The sequence below is a fragment of the Giraffa tippelskirchi genome, chromosome 2, assembly GCF_054371585.1.
Source record: "Giraffa tippelskirchi isolate mGirTip1 chromosome 2, T2T-mGirTip1v1.2.pri, whole genome shotgun sequence".
Taxonomy (NCBI): Eukaryota; Metazoa; Chordata; class Mammalia; order Artiodactyla; family Giraffidae; genus Giraffa; species Giraffa tippelskirchi.
The window spans coordinates 98,977,510-98,995,948 of NC_137276.1; positions in this window are offsets into that span (position 1 = coordinate 98,977,510).

Consider the following 18,439-nt stretch of genomic DNA (forward strand, 5'->3'; position numbering starts at 1 on the left):
TGCAGGTGTCAGCCTCCCTCTGTCCCCACGTCCATGACGCAAAGTATCAGAATGAATCTGCAGGTACCCAGACCCAGGATCGACTTCAGTTAGAGAGGTCAAGGGAGTTCTCCCAAGAGGTGACTTCACTCTGAGCCCTGAAGGATGAGAAAGAGCAGCTATGTGAAGAATGGTGGAGGTGGGGGCGGTGCACAGGCTCGGGGCAGCGAGAATGGCAGGAGCAAATAACCAAGAGGCAGGAAAAAAGGAACTGTGTTGTGTTTGGAAAACTGAAATAAAGGCAGCATGTGTGGGATGCGGTGAATGAGAGGTAGAAAACTTGAATGAAGCTAGAGAGGTATGGGACCCATGAGGCAGGGCCTCACAGACCATGGTGTAGCATCTGCACTTGACTTTTGGAGGCACACTCAGATGAACACCATCTGAGCATAAAAAGTTTCTTTCCAGCTGCTGTATGGAGATGGATTGGATTGGGTCACTAAGGAAGGAGGAGAACCAGGGGAAGTTGTCACATCCATGCCAGGAGGTGGCCGTGGGGAAGGAGGGAACCACGCAAAGTTCAAATACATTTCCTTTCCCCTTGTCCTAGTGAGAATGAGAGGGGCCCGACATTCCTGGGCATCCTCTTAGTCTAAGACAGCTTCTCTCCAGTCCATGCTCCTTGATTGCTGAGGCTCTTTCCTCCTCTTCCTGAGAGCTCTTGGGCTGGACCTGGGGTAGCTCGTGGCCCTAAAGCCATTATGATTCATTCCTCCTTCCTTGGAGCTTCCAGACAGCCTCTTCTTTGAGAAACTGGGATAAAATTCACCTAAAGTCAGAGGCCACTCACAGATTGTACACAGTCAGTAGGGTCGGGGGAGGGAAGCAGAGAGAGAGCTGTGTCTCCAGTAATTTGGATGATTTGTGAAAGAATGGCAAGACTGGATTTTGATTCATGCCTTTCCTTAAATTCCTGCCTAAACTGCCTGTTTTCCAGGCCATTTCCTCTTCTCTCTGAGGAACTGGTGGAGGTAATGGCCCCTTCCAGCCCCCTTCCATGTGTGTGAACTCACACACCAAGGGCAAAGCCTTGTCTGCCCTTGATGGCCCTCTGCCTCATCTTTCTGTGGTTGGAGCACAGTCATGACCACCCAGCTCTGTCCAGGAAGCTTGTCATCCACTCAGCCCTCAGAACTCCCAAGAGGCTACAGACAATCTACTCATCAGGCCCAAGGACCCATATCTTGAGCTCAGTCCTACATCTGCCCTGTTTCCAGCTCCAGGCTTTCGCTAGGTTTTAAGGGAAGTGACTTCCAAAGTCAAGAGGATGCTCCAAGTGCATCACAGAGGGCTTGGGACAGAGCTGGGCTATTATAGCTGAGGAAGCCAGTCTAGAGCTTACAGAGGGCTTAAGGCCAATAAATTTTCAACTCATTCTCATAATCTGTTTGCACACCAAGCATTTACTGGGCTTCTTCTTTGTACCCATCTCTGTTCCAAATACTACAGAGAATAGAATTCAATCTCCTCTTTACATTTTTCTGAGCAAATTAAGGACCCTATTCATGTGGCAAATAGCAGGGTCTTTCCTGATTAGAAAGGTGTCTTGTACCCTTTACACCGCAGTGAAATCTTACCTCCTGGTGGCTCTCTCAGCAGGAAGGATTCTGAGGAACCCCAGGGGATGGCAAATGTTGTCTTTGGAGGGTGAGTGAAGAGGCAAATCTTAGTCAAAAATTAGGCTTCTATCCTAAACTGATAGAATCTCCCCATAGGAGTCTCCTCACAGCATTCCCAAGAACTGGTTGGCTGTGCACCCTGAGCTCTTCCTCCTGCAACATCAGGTTTGCTGTCTGCCAGGGTTGCTCATTCTGTGCTTGGACAGTTCTCTCTTACATGGAGTGCAGACTTGCCTCCTTGTATGGTGATTGTTCCGCCTTTCCAACTGACTCAGAACACACCATTTTATCTTCTGCAGGTAGCCTTGAAGAAAAGACTGCTCTCAGGTGTCTTCTGGGTGTTTCCTGGGCTTAGGTACCAATTTCTTCCAATTCTCCATCCTAGGGTTTGGTTTTGCTTTCCCTTAGCATCCCAGGGCTTCCTGTGGCCATGCTCCCTATGATGGAGTCAGAGCCCAGAAGCAACCCCAGCACCCAAGGCTGGGGAAAAGTTCTCAACTGAGTTCACTGGGGTCATCAACATCTACCTTGCCACCTAAGGCAAACAACTCTACTGCCTGTGTTTTCAGCTCTGTATCTCACTTTCCTGATCCACCAAGGGAGAGGTAAAGGGCACTAATCTCATAAGGTCACTTTAGGATTAAAGCAGGCAATCCATATTAAAGCACTGAACACACTGACTAAACATGATTAACTTAGCTTGGATCACTTCTGGAACCTGAGACAAAGATTTGTAGGCAGAGAATTTATTTTGGGAAGAAATTGCAGGGAATTGGACTGGGGGACTGGGAGGTCCACATACAGTCCTGGGCAGAGAGAAGCAAGAAGGAGGTAGGGCCAAAATTCATGTCCTTGAGTAGGTCACCACCATTGCCAACTGGGTCTCAATCCTGCCAGGGTCCTCTGCAAAGCAGTGTCTCTTGGGATTTTCCATCTGAGGGATAGAAGAGAGGAGAGTTTTTAAAATTTATATATATATATATATTTTTAATTGAATATGGTTGATTTACAGTGTTGCGTTAATTTTTCTTGTACATAAAAGTGACTCTTTTACACACATACATACATTCTTTCTTATATTCTTTTCCATTTATCCCAGAATATTGAGTATAGTCTCCCATACTATACAGTAGAACCTTGTTGTTCATCCATTCTACAGGTAATAGCTTGCATCTACTAACCCCGAACCCCCAGTCCATCCCCTCCATTCCTGCTTACCCTTGGCAACCACAGGACTCTTCTCTATGCCTGTGAGTCTATTTCTGTTTCATACCCTGGGTACAGTGGTGGCATATTTTAGATTTCACATACAAGTGATATTACATGGTATTTGTCTTTCTGGAAGAGAAAAAGAATTTATTGTTGGCCATTGGCCAAAAACAGCCTTCTTGTTGTTGACTTCCTTGTGCTTTCTGACCACTTATGAAAGTGTCAGGAGGTTCCCAAAATGTGCCACACTGTAGAATGCAAGAATCCCTCAAAAGCAACAGGAACGAGGTGCATTAGAAACAAGGCGTGATCAGGTTATATTTGCATAGATGTGGTTGCAGCAAATGTCCAATACACAGTGCTCCATAAATCTTTGTTATTTTTCTTCTTCTTGTCTTCATCACCATTCATGCAAGTCTAAGGTCACATTCACTCTTCATCAGCCAAATGCTGGTCCTGGTCATCATTTTGGCACAGGACCAGTTTTCCCAAGAACCTCAGAGCTGCTTGTGGTGACCTGCACTGTCTATTAACACCAACTTCAGACAAATTGCACACTCAGCAAAGCATCCTGAGCCCCTCCCCTGTAGGCTATCTTCATGACCCCCAGGAATCGTGTGCTTACTCAATCTGAGTTTCCTAATCTACATAATGGATGTTGGGGTGTGAGGAGAGTGGCATCACAGAGCTTTTTTCCAGGTTGGAAGAAAGGGCTTTTCCAAGGTACCTGCAGGGAGGCACTATGGAATGGTCTACCCCCAAAGCAGATGGGGTGATGATCCTCATCTCCCAGCAACCTTCAGAGGATACAGATGTGGTCCTTGATAGTCTTTTTGGAACATAGAGAGGATGAGGAAGAGGCCTGAGTTCTATTGCTGCAAAGGTGGACATCAAGGGAACATGTGGAAAAGGGCACTGGGGACACAGACCACCCGATGATGTGCCCCAGAAGCAGGTCACATCCTCCGCTGGACAAGTAAGAAATCTGAGGGTGAGTGAGAGGATGGACTGTGCCCCTTCCTCCCTACTCCAAGTCTTCCCAGGCCTACAGTGAGTAAGGGGAAGTCAAAACTTTCGGTCTAGACTGGAGGTGACCAGAAAGTCCCAACTTGTCCAAGATATACCTGAAAGAAGGGAAGTGGAGATTGGACAAAGTATAACTGGAGACAGAAACTGGAGGAAAACCTTTTCAGGAATGTGCCCTGCAGAGTTCAAATGGATCAATGAGATGGTTACATGTGTAGAGCTGGGTACCAGAGTGAACCACTGTGGGGCCAGTTAACAGCATGCCTGCATCTCTCACTCACTTTCCTACAAAGTAGTCCATGGCATGGAGAGGTTCAGGGCTGCCTCCCTGCCCAAATCAGAATGCCATGCTTGATTGTCTTCATTCCTTCCCTGGAAATGATGCTGAATAAGAATCAGACAGAGCTGCTGTCTCCTACTTTTCTGTAATTTCACCCAGGAAGGCGACTGGCCAGAACTGGGTAATTACCCCTGGCCTTCCCATCTGTGCTGGAGATGAAGCCTGGCATTCAGCCATGGGTGTTCTGATCTGTGCTCCAGGCAAAGGAGCTCCTGACAAGCACACTGACACTTGCATTGCTCTCCTGCCAGCACGAAGCACAACTTTAATTAAACAAGGTTGCTTAAAAGTGTGACAGAAGAGCTGGGGCTCAGACAGCCCCTTCTCTCCCATGACATCACCCTGCTTGTGGTCCTTCTTTCTCCTCTCCTCCGAGCTAATCTTCCCTTGGCATCTGCCATTCTCTGCCTTTAGACCATTGAGATTTCAACTTCTCCTCTCAAAGCTCTTTGCAGAAATAAACTCTGAAGCCAAATCTTGTAGGGAGTGGAGGCAGAAAAATCTTCTTCTCTAGACTGCTGCTTTGTGAAGAGGGAAGTCTTTTTGTACCCTCTCCTATTCATCCCTTACCCCTGTCTGGGTGTGCATAGTAAGAGCAGGGAATGTGACCATCCAATTGAGTTTTCATGGTGTCTAAGAGGTACGTAATTTGCTCAAAATCTACGGACATTGGTACAACTTATGGGGAAAATATGCAGGCCTCCCAGCAATCATATCTCCATTATGTCCACAGAGACCTGATCAGTCCCTCCAGGACAAAGTTGAGGGGAAATCTTGTTTCTGCAGGATCTTGGGGACCTCAGTCTCAAGCCGATTTCTCAGCACAATACAGGAACAGGAAGGGACAGAGGGCAAGGAAGAGGGCAGGATCATATTTCCATAGAAATCTGGCCAAGTTCCAGTTGGCTGACCTCCCGGGTATCACAGCCAGGCACTCCTTCTGCATGGCTATTCACTGCCCACTAGAATTAAGGTCGGGGCTTCTCTGATTTTTGGATTTAGTTGCTTTAAAAGAAGGGTATCCTTTTGCTTGGAGGTGTAGATGTCTTTTTTCCCTTTAAGTAGGATATTGTAATTCTGCTCTGGCTTCTTGAAGTTGATCTTTGGTAAGCTGCCATATTTAAAGGAAGGAGAAAGAAAAACCGAATAAATAATCTCACCGTGCTGGATAACTAGGTGTCAGAGATGGATACAGGGAGATAAGGGCCTCTTCCTGGTGACTTATTCTTGGTGTGGAACTTATCAGGACAGGAAGGATAGCCTTGGAGTGAATGTTTAATCAGGGGAAGCGGTGAACGATGGGCAGACTCATTACGTCTGCCTTCTGCAGTGTGATCCTCAGAAAAGGGGAAAACAGTGCCTTTGTCCGCCCCTCTTGTTAACAGTTTTTAATTTTTCAATGCACTAACATTCTTTTTAAATAAGTGATGAGTTCTGAAGGTTTTTTTTTTAATAACTCTGAATTGACTAAAAGTTGGATTGAGAACGTCATTCTTTTTTTTTTTTTTTTCTGGAAATTTTCCCCAGCCTTTGAAGTACTCCCAACTATATTCTCCCTTCAGAGAGAAAATGGTTGTTTTGAAAGTTGCCTTTTAAGCAGCAGCACTGTTTTTTCTCTGCCGGAGAGCTGCTCTTGTGCACTTCAAAAGCAGAGCATGTCAGCCTTCTCCACCCTGTTTCTCCCCTTTGAAGTAAGTGTGGGGGCAGCTGCTGTCTCTTAATCACACTTTCTGGCATTTCCATGGCACTTTACAGTTTTCAGAGCTCCTTCACAGTCATTTCCTTATTTGATCCTCACGAAAACCCCTGAGGTGGGCAGAGCAGGTATCTTTATCCCCATTTTACAGATGAGAAACCGGGGGCTCAGAGAGATGGAGATTTGCCCCAAGGTGACATAACTTCCAAACTAGAGAAGACTGGACCAGTGTCGAGCCTTTGATGGCTCTATCAGGGCTTTCCCCACCAGACTGCACTGCCTTGCCCTGTTGGCACTTGAGGGACCAGGGATTGAGGAGCTGGGGTAACTAAAATATTTGAGGTCAGCTCTGTCCAGCTCCCTGAGGCTTTCTGTGCTCAGTTCTGGAGACTGTGTCAGGAATAGACCCCCAGGAAGACTTTCCTGGCTACAGTGGAGCAAAATTAGGTCAGAAATAAAGCTGAGCATTGGCAGATCTCATCCCCAACTCCCATGCTCCATAAATTCCCACAGCTGTGGCTACTTTCCCCCCGCCACCACCACCACCACTGGACTCAGCCCAGGCCTGGCCCTGGGAGCAGGAACATCAGATGCTCTGGCTCAGAAACTGCTGGTCCAACTAGTTGACGGTGACACTGTCTTTCAATAACTGAAATTCAGCTCATTTTGAACCCACTCCAATACATTATTCATTTTTATCCACAGCTTAACTCCTATGTCTAGGGCAAAATTCAACGCAGAAATCAAGCTTCCATGGCAAGAAGTCATCTCTTTTACCTGTACATCCATGAACTGAAACTTAGGGAAATTGCATTCTTTGGAGATCAGCACTGGGTGTTCATTGGAAGGACTGATGTTGAAGCTGAAACTCCAATACTTTGGCCACCTCATGCGAAGAGTTAAATCACTGGGAAAGACCCTGATGCTGGGAAGGATTGGGGGCAGGAGGAGAAGGGGACGACAGAGGATGAGATGGCTGGATGGCATCACTGACTCAATGGACATGGGGTTGGGTGGACTCCAGGAGTTGGTGATGGACAGGGAGGCCTGGTGTGCTGAGGTTCATTGGGTCACAAAGAGTCGGACATGACTGAGCAATTGAACTGAACTGAACTGATATATGTATGTCTTTTTAAATTAATTAATTAATTATTGGCTGCATCAGGTCTTAGGGCAAGCAGGATCTTGCTTGAATTTGCTCAAAGCATGCCGGATCTTCCACTGTGGCACGTGGGCTCTCTAGTTGAGGCATGTAGGCCCAATAGCTGTGGCACACCAGCCTAGTTGCTGCACAGCATGTGGGATTTTAGATTACCCACCAGTGATTGAATTCACACCTCCTATTTTGGAAGGCAGGTTCTTAAACCCTGGTCCAGGAAGGAAGTCCCAGAAATTTCTTTCAATTTAGACGCATTATACTCAAGACCCTTCATTTGGTAATTTCATTGACTCATTCCTCCAGCAAGCCCTGTATACGCAGTGCTTCCCCTGAGACGTGGCAGAGAAATAAGTGAATCCAATGCAAAAACAAGCAAGGATGTTTTCGGTGGGAGTACCAGGATGAACATGAGCCTGGGTGCTGTGATCATCTCAGGCCAGAACTAGGAGTCAGAGAAGACTTCTCGGTGAAGGGAAGGCCTGATCTGGCTCCTGACATGTGAATAGATATGAGCCAGGCAAAGAGGGCCAAAGAGGGGAACAGTCAGAGAGGACATTCTTGGAGGAAGAAGCAGCACAGAGAAATGCCAGGAGGTGAAAGGAGGGTGCATTGGGGGCTAAAAGTAGCGCAGTGTGATGAGAGCATAGAGTTTGGAGAAGAGAGAGGTGGTACGTGAGTCCAGAGTGTGAGGGTTTAGTCATAAAGGAACACATTAAGAATCTTGCTCTTTATCCCAAAGTCAATGTGTAGTTTTAATAAGGGTTTTTAAGCACAATAATGTCATTCTCAGATTTGCATTTTAGAAAGATCATTCTAGTTGCAGCCTTGAGAATCCAGCACAGATATATAGAGACCCAACCCTCCCCACAGGCCTGCTCAAGACATAGGCACTTTGAAAGAGAGAGTCAGAACAGCATGCTAGTACCCCATTTTCCTGAACCCCCTAAGTTCTGTACTTTTATCTAACAAGGTCACAAGAAAACAAAAGGCTTGGCCTGGGCCATTTTACTTCCCCCACAGACATGACATTGCAAACCTAGAATTTAATGATGTTTCCTTTATGCAAGAACCACTCATCAGGAAAAATGCTCTGCGTTTTTGTCAAACTAAAGACATTATCCATCAATGTCTTTTATTTGAGAAGCCTTTTATTTTATATATTTTTTAAAATTTTATGTTTATTGTCATTGTCTAAGATATTCTAGCTGCTTTTAAAAATTTTTATTGGAGTAAGACTGCTTTACAATATAGTGCTAGTTTCTGCTGTATAGCAAAGTGAATCAGCTGTACATATACATATAGCCCCTCTTTTTTAGATTTCCTTCCCATTTAGGTCACCACGGAGCATTGAGTAAAGTTTTCTGTGCTATACAGTAGGGACTCATTTGTTATCTGTTTTATACATAATAGTATATATGTGTCAATCCCAATCTCCTGATTCATTTCACCTCTTTGTTCCCCCTTGGTAAGCATAATTTTTTTTTTATGTTTATTAAAAACATTTTCTCAAATCTTTTTTTAAAAAATAAGTAAAAGATTCTTTAATTTTATAGTGCTTTACAATTTTCAAAAGTTTCACATGCAAGATTTCATATAATCCCATAATAACCCTCCCTTACAAGAGCCTCACTTTTAGAATTTTGTTTTCTTCAGCACCAATAAAAACATCCAACATGGCTTTCCTATTTGTGATGCGGGTCCTGTATTTACCTTTCTGGGTTGTTGGGAAGGTTGACTGTTCTTTTATCTCTAAGTCTTGAAGACTAACATTCATTCTACCAAGTTAGAGAAGTGAATGAAATAATACATGGAGAGTCTTTGCCATGTTGTAGATGCTGAAATAACATTGATACCTTCTTTCTGCAAACAAACCTGTGGGCTTTGTTTCATCTGAGGGTGAGGACCATATAAATCGCTTTTCTCTTTCCTTCCTTTTTGCCAGGAAACTCAGAGCTCACTTAGGCTTCAACTGTAGGGTCCTGCCAACATCTGTTCTTCTGTTCCTTTTTTCAGATTTCTATTTGCTTTCATTTTGCATCATTCTACTTTGTATGTGTTTATGTTTTGTACCTACCTCCAATGGACTCAAAGTTGGCGAACTTAAGCCCATAATAGCTTTGTTGTTGTTTTGTCACTAAGTCATGTCTGACTCTTTGCGATCCCATGGGCTGTAGCTTGACAGGCTCCTCCGTCCATGGAATTCTCCAGGCAAGAATACTGCATTGACATGTGAATTCTTTACCACTGAGCCACCTGGGAAGCCCCCTGTAACAAGATTACTAAGTCAATTTATTTGGCTATCAGCATCATGTCATGATAGTAAGGGTGAACACCTTAAGCTCCTTTCTGCCCTTGTCCTAGAAGTCTCAAGAAGGTCTCCATGCATCTCATTCACTCTGGTTGAATTTTGTCATTTTGCCTTTTAGTTTCTCCTCATAGTGACCAGCAAGATATGATGCTCTGACTGGCTTATACCCATCTATGCTTCACCTCTGGAGCTGTGGGTGGATCATTTTACCTAATTTGCAAGGATTGAGAGTGAGAAAAAATTAAGTTCCAAAAAATTCAATGGTATTACTTTTTTTCCCAGAGAAAGTGAATGGATATTGTGTGGCAAAAAGGATAAATGAAACAGTGCTGGGGCCATACCAGGACCAGCTATTTACCTGATATATCTCACCCCCAAGACTACCCTTTCCTACTTTAGTCTATGATTCTGGGGCTGAAACTCTGCAAACTCTACTTCCCAGGCTCTCCTGTTGGTGGGACTTCCTATGAAATCCTACCAATGGGAGGCACTAAGGAAGACTGGAAAAGAGAAGAGGAAAAGGGAGTATTTCTTTCAGTTTTCATGTTTTCTTCATTTTCCTTCCATTAACAACAGAAGATTGGCTCCAGCCCCAGCTTCTTTTGACCCTTTCAGAACCATTCTTTCCTGAGCCACTGCCTCTAATTCTTTCACCTTTATTGTTTCTGGACATATATCCAAAGGTGTATGCTAAGTAACTTCAGTCGTGTCCAACTCTGTGCAACCCTATGGACTGTAGCCCACCAGGCTCCTCTGTTTATGGGATTCTCCAGGCAAGAATACTGGAATGGGTTTCCATTTCCTCCTCCAGGGGATCTTCATGACCTAGGAATCAAACCTCTTGGCTCTCCTGCTCTGGCAGATGGGTTCTTTACCACTAGTGCTGCCTGGGAAGCCCATATCCAAAGGTAGATCACATGTTCCAGATGACAGGTGCAAAGTCTGTCCTAGAGGCAAATAGCTGAGAGGCTCAAATAACTGCAAGATTTTGCTAACTTACATAAGCAGGGACCTGGAAAATAGCCTGGGAATGATTTATAAGGTGATAGAGCAAGAAGGATTGTCTATAATAGTGGATCAGACTGAATTTATCTATATGGTTCTTGGTTAGTCGACTGAAACCTGAGTTTAGTGATGCTGAGCTGCTCAAACGTCCCTGGCATGATAGAGAGGAAAGTGAAAATGCAGAAGGAAATGAAAGTGTTGAGGTGGATTTATCTCATATAGGCTCCACACTTCCTCAGCTCCCGTAAGTCCACCAAAAGGTCCAGTTTGCATTTTCTTAATTAAGGTATTGAGAAGAGCATTAGTGAGGGAACACCTGAAATCTTGCATAGCTCTGTTGTGGCCATCTGTAGGAGATACTGCCTCTAAAGTGGCTTACTGATTTCAGTGATGTTGGTAGAATTCTGGAGTAACAGAAACAAAAGTGATAACATCAAACTGTCAGAGACAAGGTGAACAGAATAACTATAATGAGCAGCAAGGAGGAAATGGTCATCATATTTGAACAGTTTTAACCCACAGGTATTTCTGGCAGTTGGCTAGTTGATCACAGTGTTCTAAGAAATAAATTGTATAGGCAGGCTCTTAGACTGATGCTTCACTGATATAACAGGAGAAACAGAGTCTGCTGGTCAGAAACCTGGAGAGAGATGTTAGAATGGAGGATACTGGTTTCTCTTCCTGCTTCAAAGCCTAAATCAGGTCACAGAACCGAGCCCTTGATGGCAGGAAAGACTGAGTTCTCTTGAGACAAGTCCCTGCAACTATACTTCCTTATCTGCCTCCACAATTCTTCAAAGGAATAGGAAGCCATTTACTAGGATGATTGTATACAAGCTAATGCATAATATCAATACTCCAGAAATTAGCCAGACACTAGTGCTGATTTAATGTTAATCTTTAAGGACCCAAAATGCCAGAGAGGAGCATATGGAGGTTTAGTGATAAATGGGGCCCAATTCTGTCCCATAGTAAACTTCAGCTCTGGAAGTCCTTTATGTTTATTCGTTTTTCTTATTCTTTCACATACCATTAGGATAGACATAATCAACAACCAGTAGGACTCCCAAGTTGGCTATTTAATTTAAGAAATAAAAACTCTTGCAGTAGGAAAGGCCAAGAAGAAGCTTCTGGAACTTATCATTCTTATTAGGATAGTTAGTTAGCCCAAGGCACTGGAGAAGGAAGTGGCAACCCACCCCAGTATTCTTGCTGGGAGAATCCCACCAACAGAGGAGCCTGGTGGGCTACAGTCCATGGGATCGCAAAGAGTCAGATGCGACTGAAGCAACTGGGGCCTGAGGCAAACTCATACCTCAGGGGAAACTGCAAAGATTAGTGCCACTGTTAAAGACTTGACTGATGCACGGTGGCCATTTTTTTCAACTCTTGTTGAGTTTGGTCTACTTGGCATGTGCAGGAGGGGAATGGATCTTGGAGAGGGACTGTGGAGTATTGTAAATTTAATTATGCACTGGCACAAATTACTGCAGCTGTTCCAGATGTTGAATATCTCCTGGAACAAATCAACACAATCCCTGGAACCTATTACACAGCTATTTGTACAGCAAGTGCTCTTAGCATTGTATCAGTTAACAAGGGCTACTAGAAGTGGTTCTTTTTCACTGGGCTAGACTGCAGGACACCTTCCTGATTACCTTCGACTAGACTATATCAACTCTTCTACTCTTTGCCATGTAATCCAGAGAATCAGTCGTCTTGACATTCTATAGAATACCACACTGATCACCACCAGTTCTGAAAATCAGAAAGTACAAAGTACCTTAAAATTTTAGAAAGAAACATTGGTGTCAGAGGATTGGAGATAAATCCCGTAAAATGTAAAGGGCCTACAACCCCAGTAACAAGTCTAGAGCTCCTATGAGCTGGGTCACGTGGGATATAACCTTCATTGTACTTCTAAGAAGAGGAAACAACATTTTTTGGACTTCTTTGGGTTTTTTTCTTTCTTTCTTTTTTACTTTTTAATTTATGAAAGTATAATAACACATTGACAGGAGACTTGGCAAATACAGAACAAAGTTACATATAGTTCTACTATACAATTATTGTTTAAGTAGATAAATTAAGATTTTTAGTTGGAGTTTCAATATCAAACTCTCAAAAATTAATAGAATGAATATACAGAAAAATAGAAGGATACAGTAGACCTGAAAAGCACCATGAATCAATTCAACATAATAACACAATTATTAATAAGATTTATACAATTTTCACACGCAGTAGGATACAAATTCTATTCATGTTACCATACTATAAACTAAGAGACACTGGAACATATCCAGGGACATAAAACAAGGTACAAAAATTTTACAGTATAAAGGTATTGAAATCATACAGAGTCTTTTATTACTGTGGAATTATGTTAGAAATCAATATCAAGAGATATTTGAAAATAATCCATATATTTTCAGGTGCAATGTGACATTTACCAAGAGAGATATTTGACTTAGCCATTGAAAGCCTTAATAAAGTTAAAAGACTTAAAAAACACAGAGGGTGATTGCAGAGAAGAAAGCATTTAAGTGAAAAATTAATATCAAAGATCAAAGATACTTTTAAAACTCCATGTATTTTGAAATTAATTGTCCATTTTTAAATCTTTAGAGAAAAAAAAGCAATTTGTACTTTCCAAAAAATTCCAAGATAATTCTGATATGCATCTAGATTTTAAAAAATGATTACATGTTTTCTATTAAATGATAGTCTTAGTGATATAGAATTCTATTATTTTCTGTTAATCAATCATAATACAATAGTATTACGTGAATAATGGTTACATAATCACAATAGTAAAAGGTGTTTATCAGTTTTCACAATCAATAGCCAGACAAAAAATAAAAGATAATTACAATTGCAAGTCATAATCAAAACATGATTAACCTAACAATATAAAATAATTACATACAATTTGTGGGGTTAAGTAGAGTGATCTGGTAAGTGGAAGTGCATACATGCACATGTTTTCAGCAGCTCAGTCTGTGCCTTTTGGTTGGTACATTTAATCCATTTTCAGGTGAGGTAATTATTGATATGTAAGATTCTATTACCATTTTCTTAATTGTTTTGGGTTTATTTTGTGTAAGTCTTTCCTCTTCTTGTGTTTCCTGCCTAGAGAATTTCCTTTAGCATTTGCTGTAAAGCTAGTTTGGTGGTGCTGAATTCCCTTAACTTTTGCTTGTCTGGAAAATTTTTGATTTCTCCATCAAATCTGAATGAGTCTTTCTGAGTATTCTTGGTTGTAGGTTCTTCCCTTTTCTTCACTCGTCACTTCAAATATATAGTGCATTTTTTGGACTTCTTTGAATATTGGAGGTGATATATACCACATTTGAGTGTGATGTTCAGACCTATTTATCAAGCAAACTGAAAGTTTTAAGTAGGATTCAGAGACAGAGAAAGCTCTGCAAGAATCCAGGCTTCAGGGCAAGCTACTCTGATGTTTGGTCCCTATGACCTAGTGATCCAATGTCATGGTCTTTATGTCCTCTGGCAAGAATCACTGAGTTGAACCTTAAGATTTTGGAGAAAAACTCTCCTCTCTTCCATAGACAAGTATGTCTTTGTGAAATAACTTTTTGCTTGCTATTTAGCCCTGGTAACGCCTGACTGTGTGATCATGGAACTCTAAGTGTGCTCATCCTAAATTGAGTATTATCGAACTCTTCAAGTCATAAGGTTAGGCAGGCATAAAAGCAATTTATTATCAAGTGAAAACATAAATGATAAAGTGATCAAGCTCATACAGGTCCTGCAGGTCCAAGCAAGTCAAATTCACTGATGACCCAGACTCCTTTGTACAGAGCTATATTGCTTCTCTCCCTCCACACACATCTGTAGCATCATGGGAAATTCCCTGTGAAAATTGGCCCCCTAAACTTAGGTCTTACTTTACAGATAGCTCTGCATGACATGCTGGCACTCACAGGAAGTAGATTGCTACAATTTTACTGTCCAGATACTTTACATTATGGTTATACCAAAGATTCTGGTTTTTATTTCCACAGTGTTCCTTCTTGTTTGCAAGTAGGCATTCTGTGCTCTTTCTGTTTTTCCTCTTCACCATCCTTAGCAGGTTGACTTTTATGGTACCCTGACAAGATGGCTGCTAGCATTTCCAGATGTCATTCACAGTCATTGCAGGAACAAACGATAGAGAAAATGCCAGTTATCTTTCCCATCAATCAACAAAACAACGTTTTGGAAAATTTCTGCTAAGACTCCTTGGCTGTATCAGTGTAGTATGGCTACCTCTAGCTGTGGCAAATGATGGCAAAGTATTTAACCCTTTCTATTCTTGTAGTGGAGGAGGACATGGCAACCCACTCCAGTATTCTTGCTTGGAGAATCCAATGTACAGAGGAGCCTAGCGGGCTATAGTCCATAGCGTCGCAAAGAGTCAGTCATGGCTGAAACAACTTAGCACACAGGCATTTTTGTAGTGACAAGTGGCAAAGGAGAAGGGGAATGGAACTAGCTTCAGGAGTTACCAACCAGCAGTGTCTGCCACAAGCACAACTAGTCATCAGCTGTTTTTGCTGACAGAACCTACCTCCTGAGAGTCCTCCTGAGTATGCAATACCATCTTTAGACAAAAGATGCTGGCCATCTTCTTCTGCTTCAGCAGACAGAAAATAAATTTAAATCATCTACAAACTCTCACAAAACTTTCAAGATGGTGGAGGAGTAACACAGGGGGGTCATTTTCCTCTCCATAATTACATCAAAACTACATCTGCATGTGGAACAATTGAAGAACACCTTCTAAACCCTGACAGAAGACCCCAGAAATCCAAAAAGGCAAGCTAACCTCCGCAGAATGAGGTAGGGATAAAAACATAGGAAAATAAAGAGACAAAGGACTTGGGATGGGTGCCTCAGGGAGGGAGATGTGAAGGAGGAAAAGTTTCCACACCTTGGAAACTTCCTCATGGACAGGAATGAGGGAAGTTTTAGAACCTCAGACATAACAGAGCAGCAAGTGCTCAGAAGATAAAATGCAGAGAATTCACCACAGAGATCATTGTCAACCAACACTTCCCAGCCAAGATGCTATTTGCACACCACCCCCTACCCCCTGTGAATTCAGAAGGTGGTTTTTTGTTTGTTTGTTTTAAATATATTTATTTTTTAATTTAAGGATAATTACTTTACAGAATTTTGTTTTCTGTCATACCTCAACATGAATCAACCATTGGTATACATGTATCCCCTCCCTTTTGAACTTTCCTCGCATCTCCCTCCCCACCCCACCCTCTAGGTTGATACAGAGCCCCTGTTTGAGTATCCTGAGCCACACAGCAAATTCCTGTTGGCTATCTATTTTACATATGATAATGTAAGTTTCCATGTTACTCTGTCCATACATCTCACACTCTCCTCCCCTCTTCCCATGTTCATAAGACTATTCTCTATGTCTGTTTCTCCATTGCTGCCTCGCAAATAAATTCCTCAGTATCATTTTTCTACATTACATATATATATGCTTTAGAATACAATATTTATCTTTCTCTTTCTGACTTAGTTCACTCTGTATAATAGGTTCTAATCTACCTCATTAGAACTGACTCAAATATGTTCTTTTTTATGGCTGAGTAATATTCCATTGTGTATATGTACCACAGCTTCTTTATCCATTCATCTGTCGATGGACATCTAGGTTGCTTCCATGCTCCAGCTATTATAAATAGTGCTGCAATGAACAATGGGATACATGTATCTTTTTCAATTTTGGTTTCCTCGGGGTATATGCCTAGGAGTGCGGTCATGTGATTGTTTTGTTCCTTATTTTTTAAGGAATCTCCCTACCATCTTCCATAGTGGCTGTATCAATTTACATTCCCACCAACAGTGTAAGAGCATTCCCCCTTTCTCCATACCCTCTCCAACATTTATAGCTTGCAGACTTTTTGATGATGGCCATTCTGACTGGTGTGAGGTGATATCTCATTGTAGTTTGATTTGCATTTCTCTAATAACGAGTGATGTTGAGCATCTTTTCATGTGTTTGTTAGCCATCTGTATGTCTTCTTTGGAGAAATGTCTGTTTAGGTCTTTTCCCCACATTTTGATTGGGTTGTTTGTTTTTCTGGTATTGAGTTGTATGAGCTGCTTGTATATTTTGGAAATTAATCCTTTGCCAGTTGTTTCATTTGCTAGTATTTTCTCCTATTCTGAGGGTTTTCTTTTTTACTTTGCTTATAGTTTCCTTCGCTGTGCAAAATCTTCTAAGTTTAATCAGGTCCCACTTGTTTACTTTTGTTTTTATTTCCATTACTCTAGGAGGTGGGTCATAGAAGATCTTGCTTTGATTTATGTCATCGAGTGTTCTTCCTATGTTTTCCTCTAAGAGTTTTATACTTTCTGGTCTTACATGTAGGTCTTTAATCCATTTTGAGTTTATCTTTGTGTATGGTGTTAGGAAGTGTTCTAATTTCTTCCTTTTACATGTAGCTGTCCAGTTTTCCCAGCACCATTTATTGAAGAGGCTGTCTTTTCCCCTTTGTATATTCTTGCTTCCTTTGTCAAAAATAAGGTACCCATAGGTGCATGGATTTATTTGGGGGCTTTCTATCTTGTTCCTTTTGTCTATATTTCTGTTTTTGTGCCAGTACCATACTGGATGACTGTAGATTTGTAGCATAATCTGAAGTCACAAAGCTTGATTCCTCCAACTCCATTCTTCTTTCTCAAGACTGCTTTGGCTCTTTGGAGTCTTTTGTGTTTCAATATTAATTTTGAAATTCTTTGTTCTAGTTCAATGAAAAATGCATTGGTAATTTGATAAGGATCACACTGAATCTGTAGATTGTGTTTGGTAGTAGTCATTTTCATAATGTTGATTCTTCCTACCCAGGAATATGAAATATCTCTCCATCTGTTATGTTGTCTTTGATTTCTTTCACTAGTGTCTTATAGTAATCCTAAGTTCACTGATTAGGTCTAGTAATTTTCTGATACTATCTTTAGATTTTTCTATGTACAGTGTCATGTCATCTGCAAACAGTGAGAGCTTTCTTCTTTTCCAATCTAGATTCATTTTATTTATTTTTTTCTCTGATTGCTGTAGCTAGGACTTCCAAAACTATGTTGAATAATAGTGGTGAAAGTGGACATCTTTGTCTTGTTCCTGATCTTAGGGGAAATGCTTTCAGTTTTTCACCATTGAGAATAATGTTTGCTATAGGCTTATCATATATGGCCTTTACTATGTTGAGGTAGGTTCCTTCTATGCCCATTTTTTGAAGAGTTTTAATCATATATGGGTGCTGAATTTTGTCAAAGGTTTTTTCTGCATCTATTAAATTATCATATGGTTTTTATCTTTCAAATTCTTAATATGATGTATCACATTGATTGATTTTCATAAGTTGAAGAATCCTTGCAACCCTGGAGTAAACCCAACTTGATCATGGTGTATGAGCTTTTTGATGTGTTGCTGAATTCTGTTTGTTAAAATTTTGTTGAGGATTTTTATATCTATGCTCTTCAGTGATGTTGGCCTGTAGTTTTCTCTTTTTTGTGTTGTCTTTGTCTGGTTTTGGTATCCAGGGGATGGTGGCCTCATAGAATGAGTTTGGAAGTGTTCCTTCCTCTGAAATTTTTTGAAATAGTTGTAGAAGGATAGGCATTAGATCTTCTCTAAATGTTTGATTGGATTCTCCTGTGAAGCCTTCTGGTACTGGGCTTTTGTTTTTTGGGAGATTTTTTTTATCACAGCTTCAATTTCAGTGCTTGTAATTGGGTTCTTCATAATTTCTATTTCTTCCTGGTTCAGTCTTGGAAGATTGAACTTTTCTAAGAATCTGTCCATTTCTTCCAGGTTGCCTATTTTATTGCCATATAGTTGTTCATAAAAGTCTCTTATAATTCTTTGTATTTCTGCATTGTCTGCTGTAACCTCTCCTTTTTCTTTTCTAACTTTGTTGATTTGATTCTTCTCTTTTTCCTTGATGAGTCTGGCTAAACGTTTGTCGATTTAGCTTATCTTCTCAAAGAACCATCTTTTAGTTTTGTT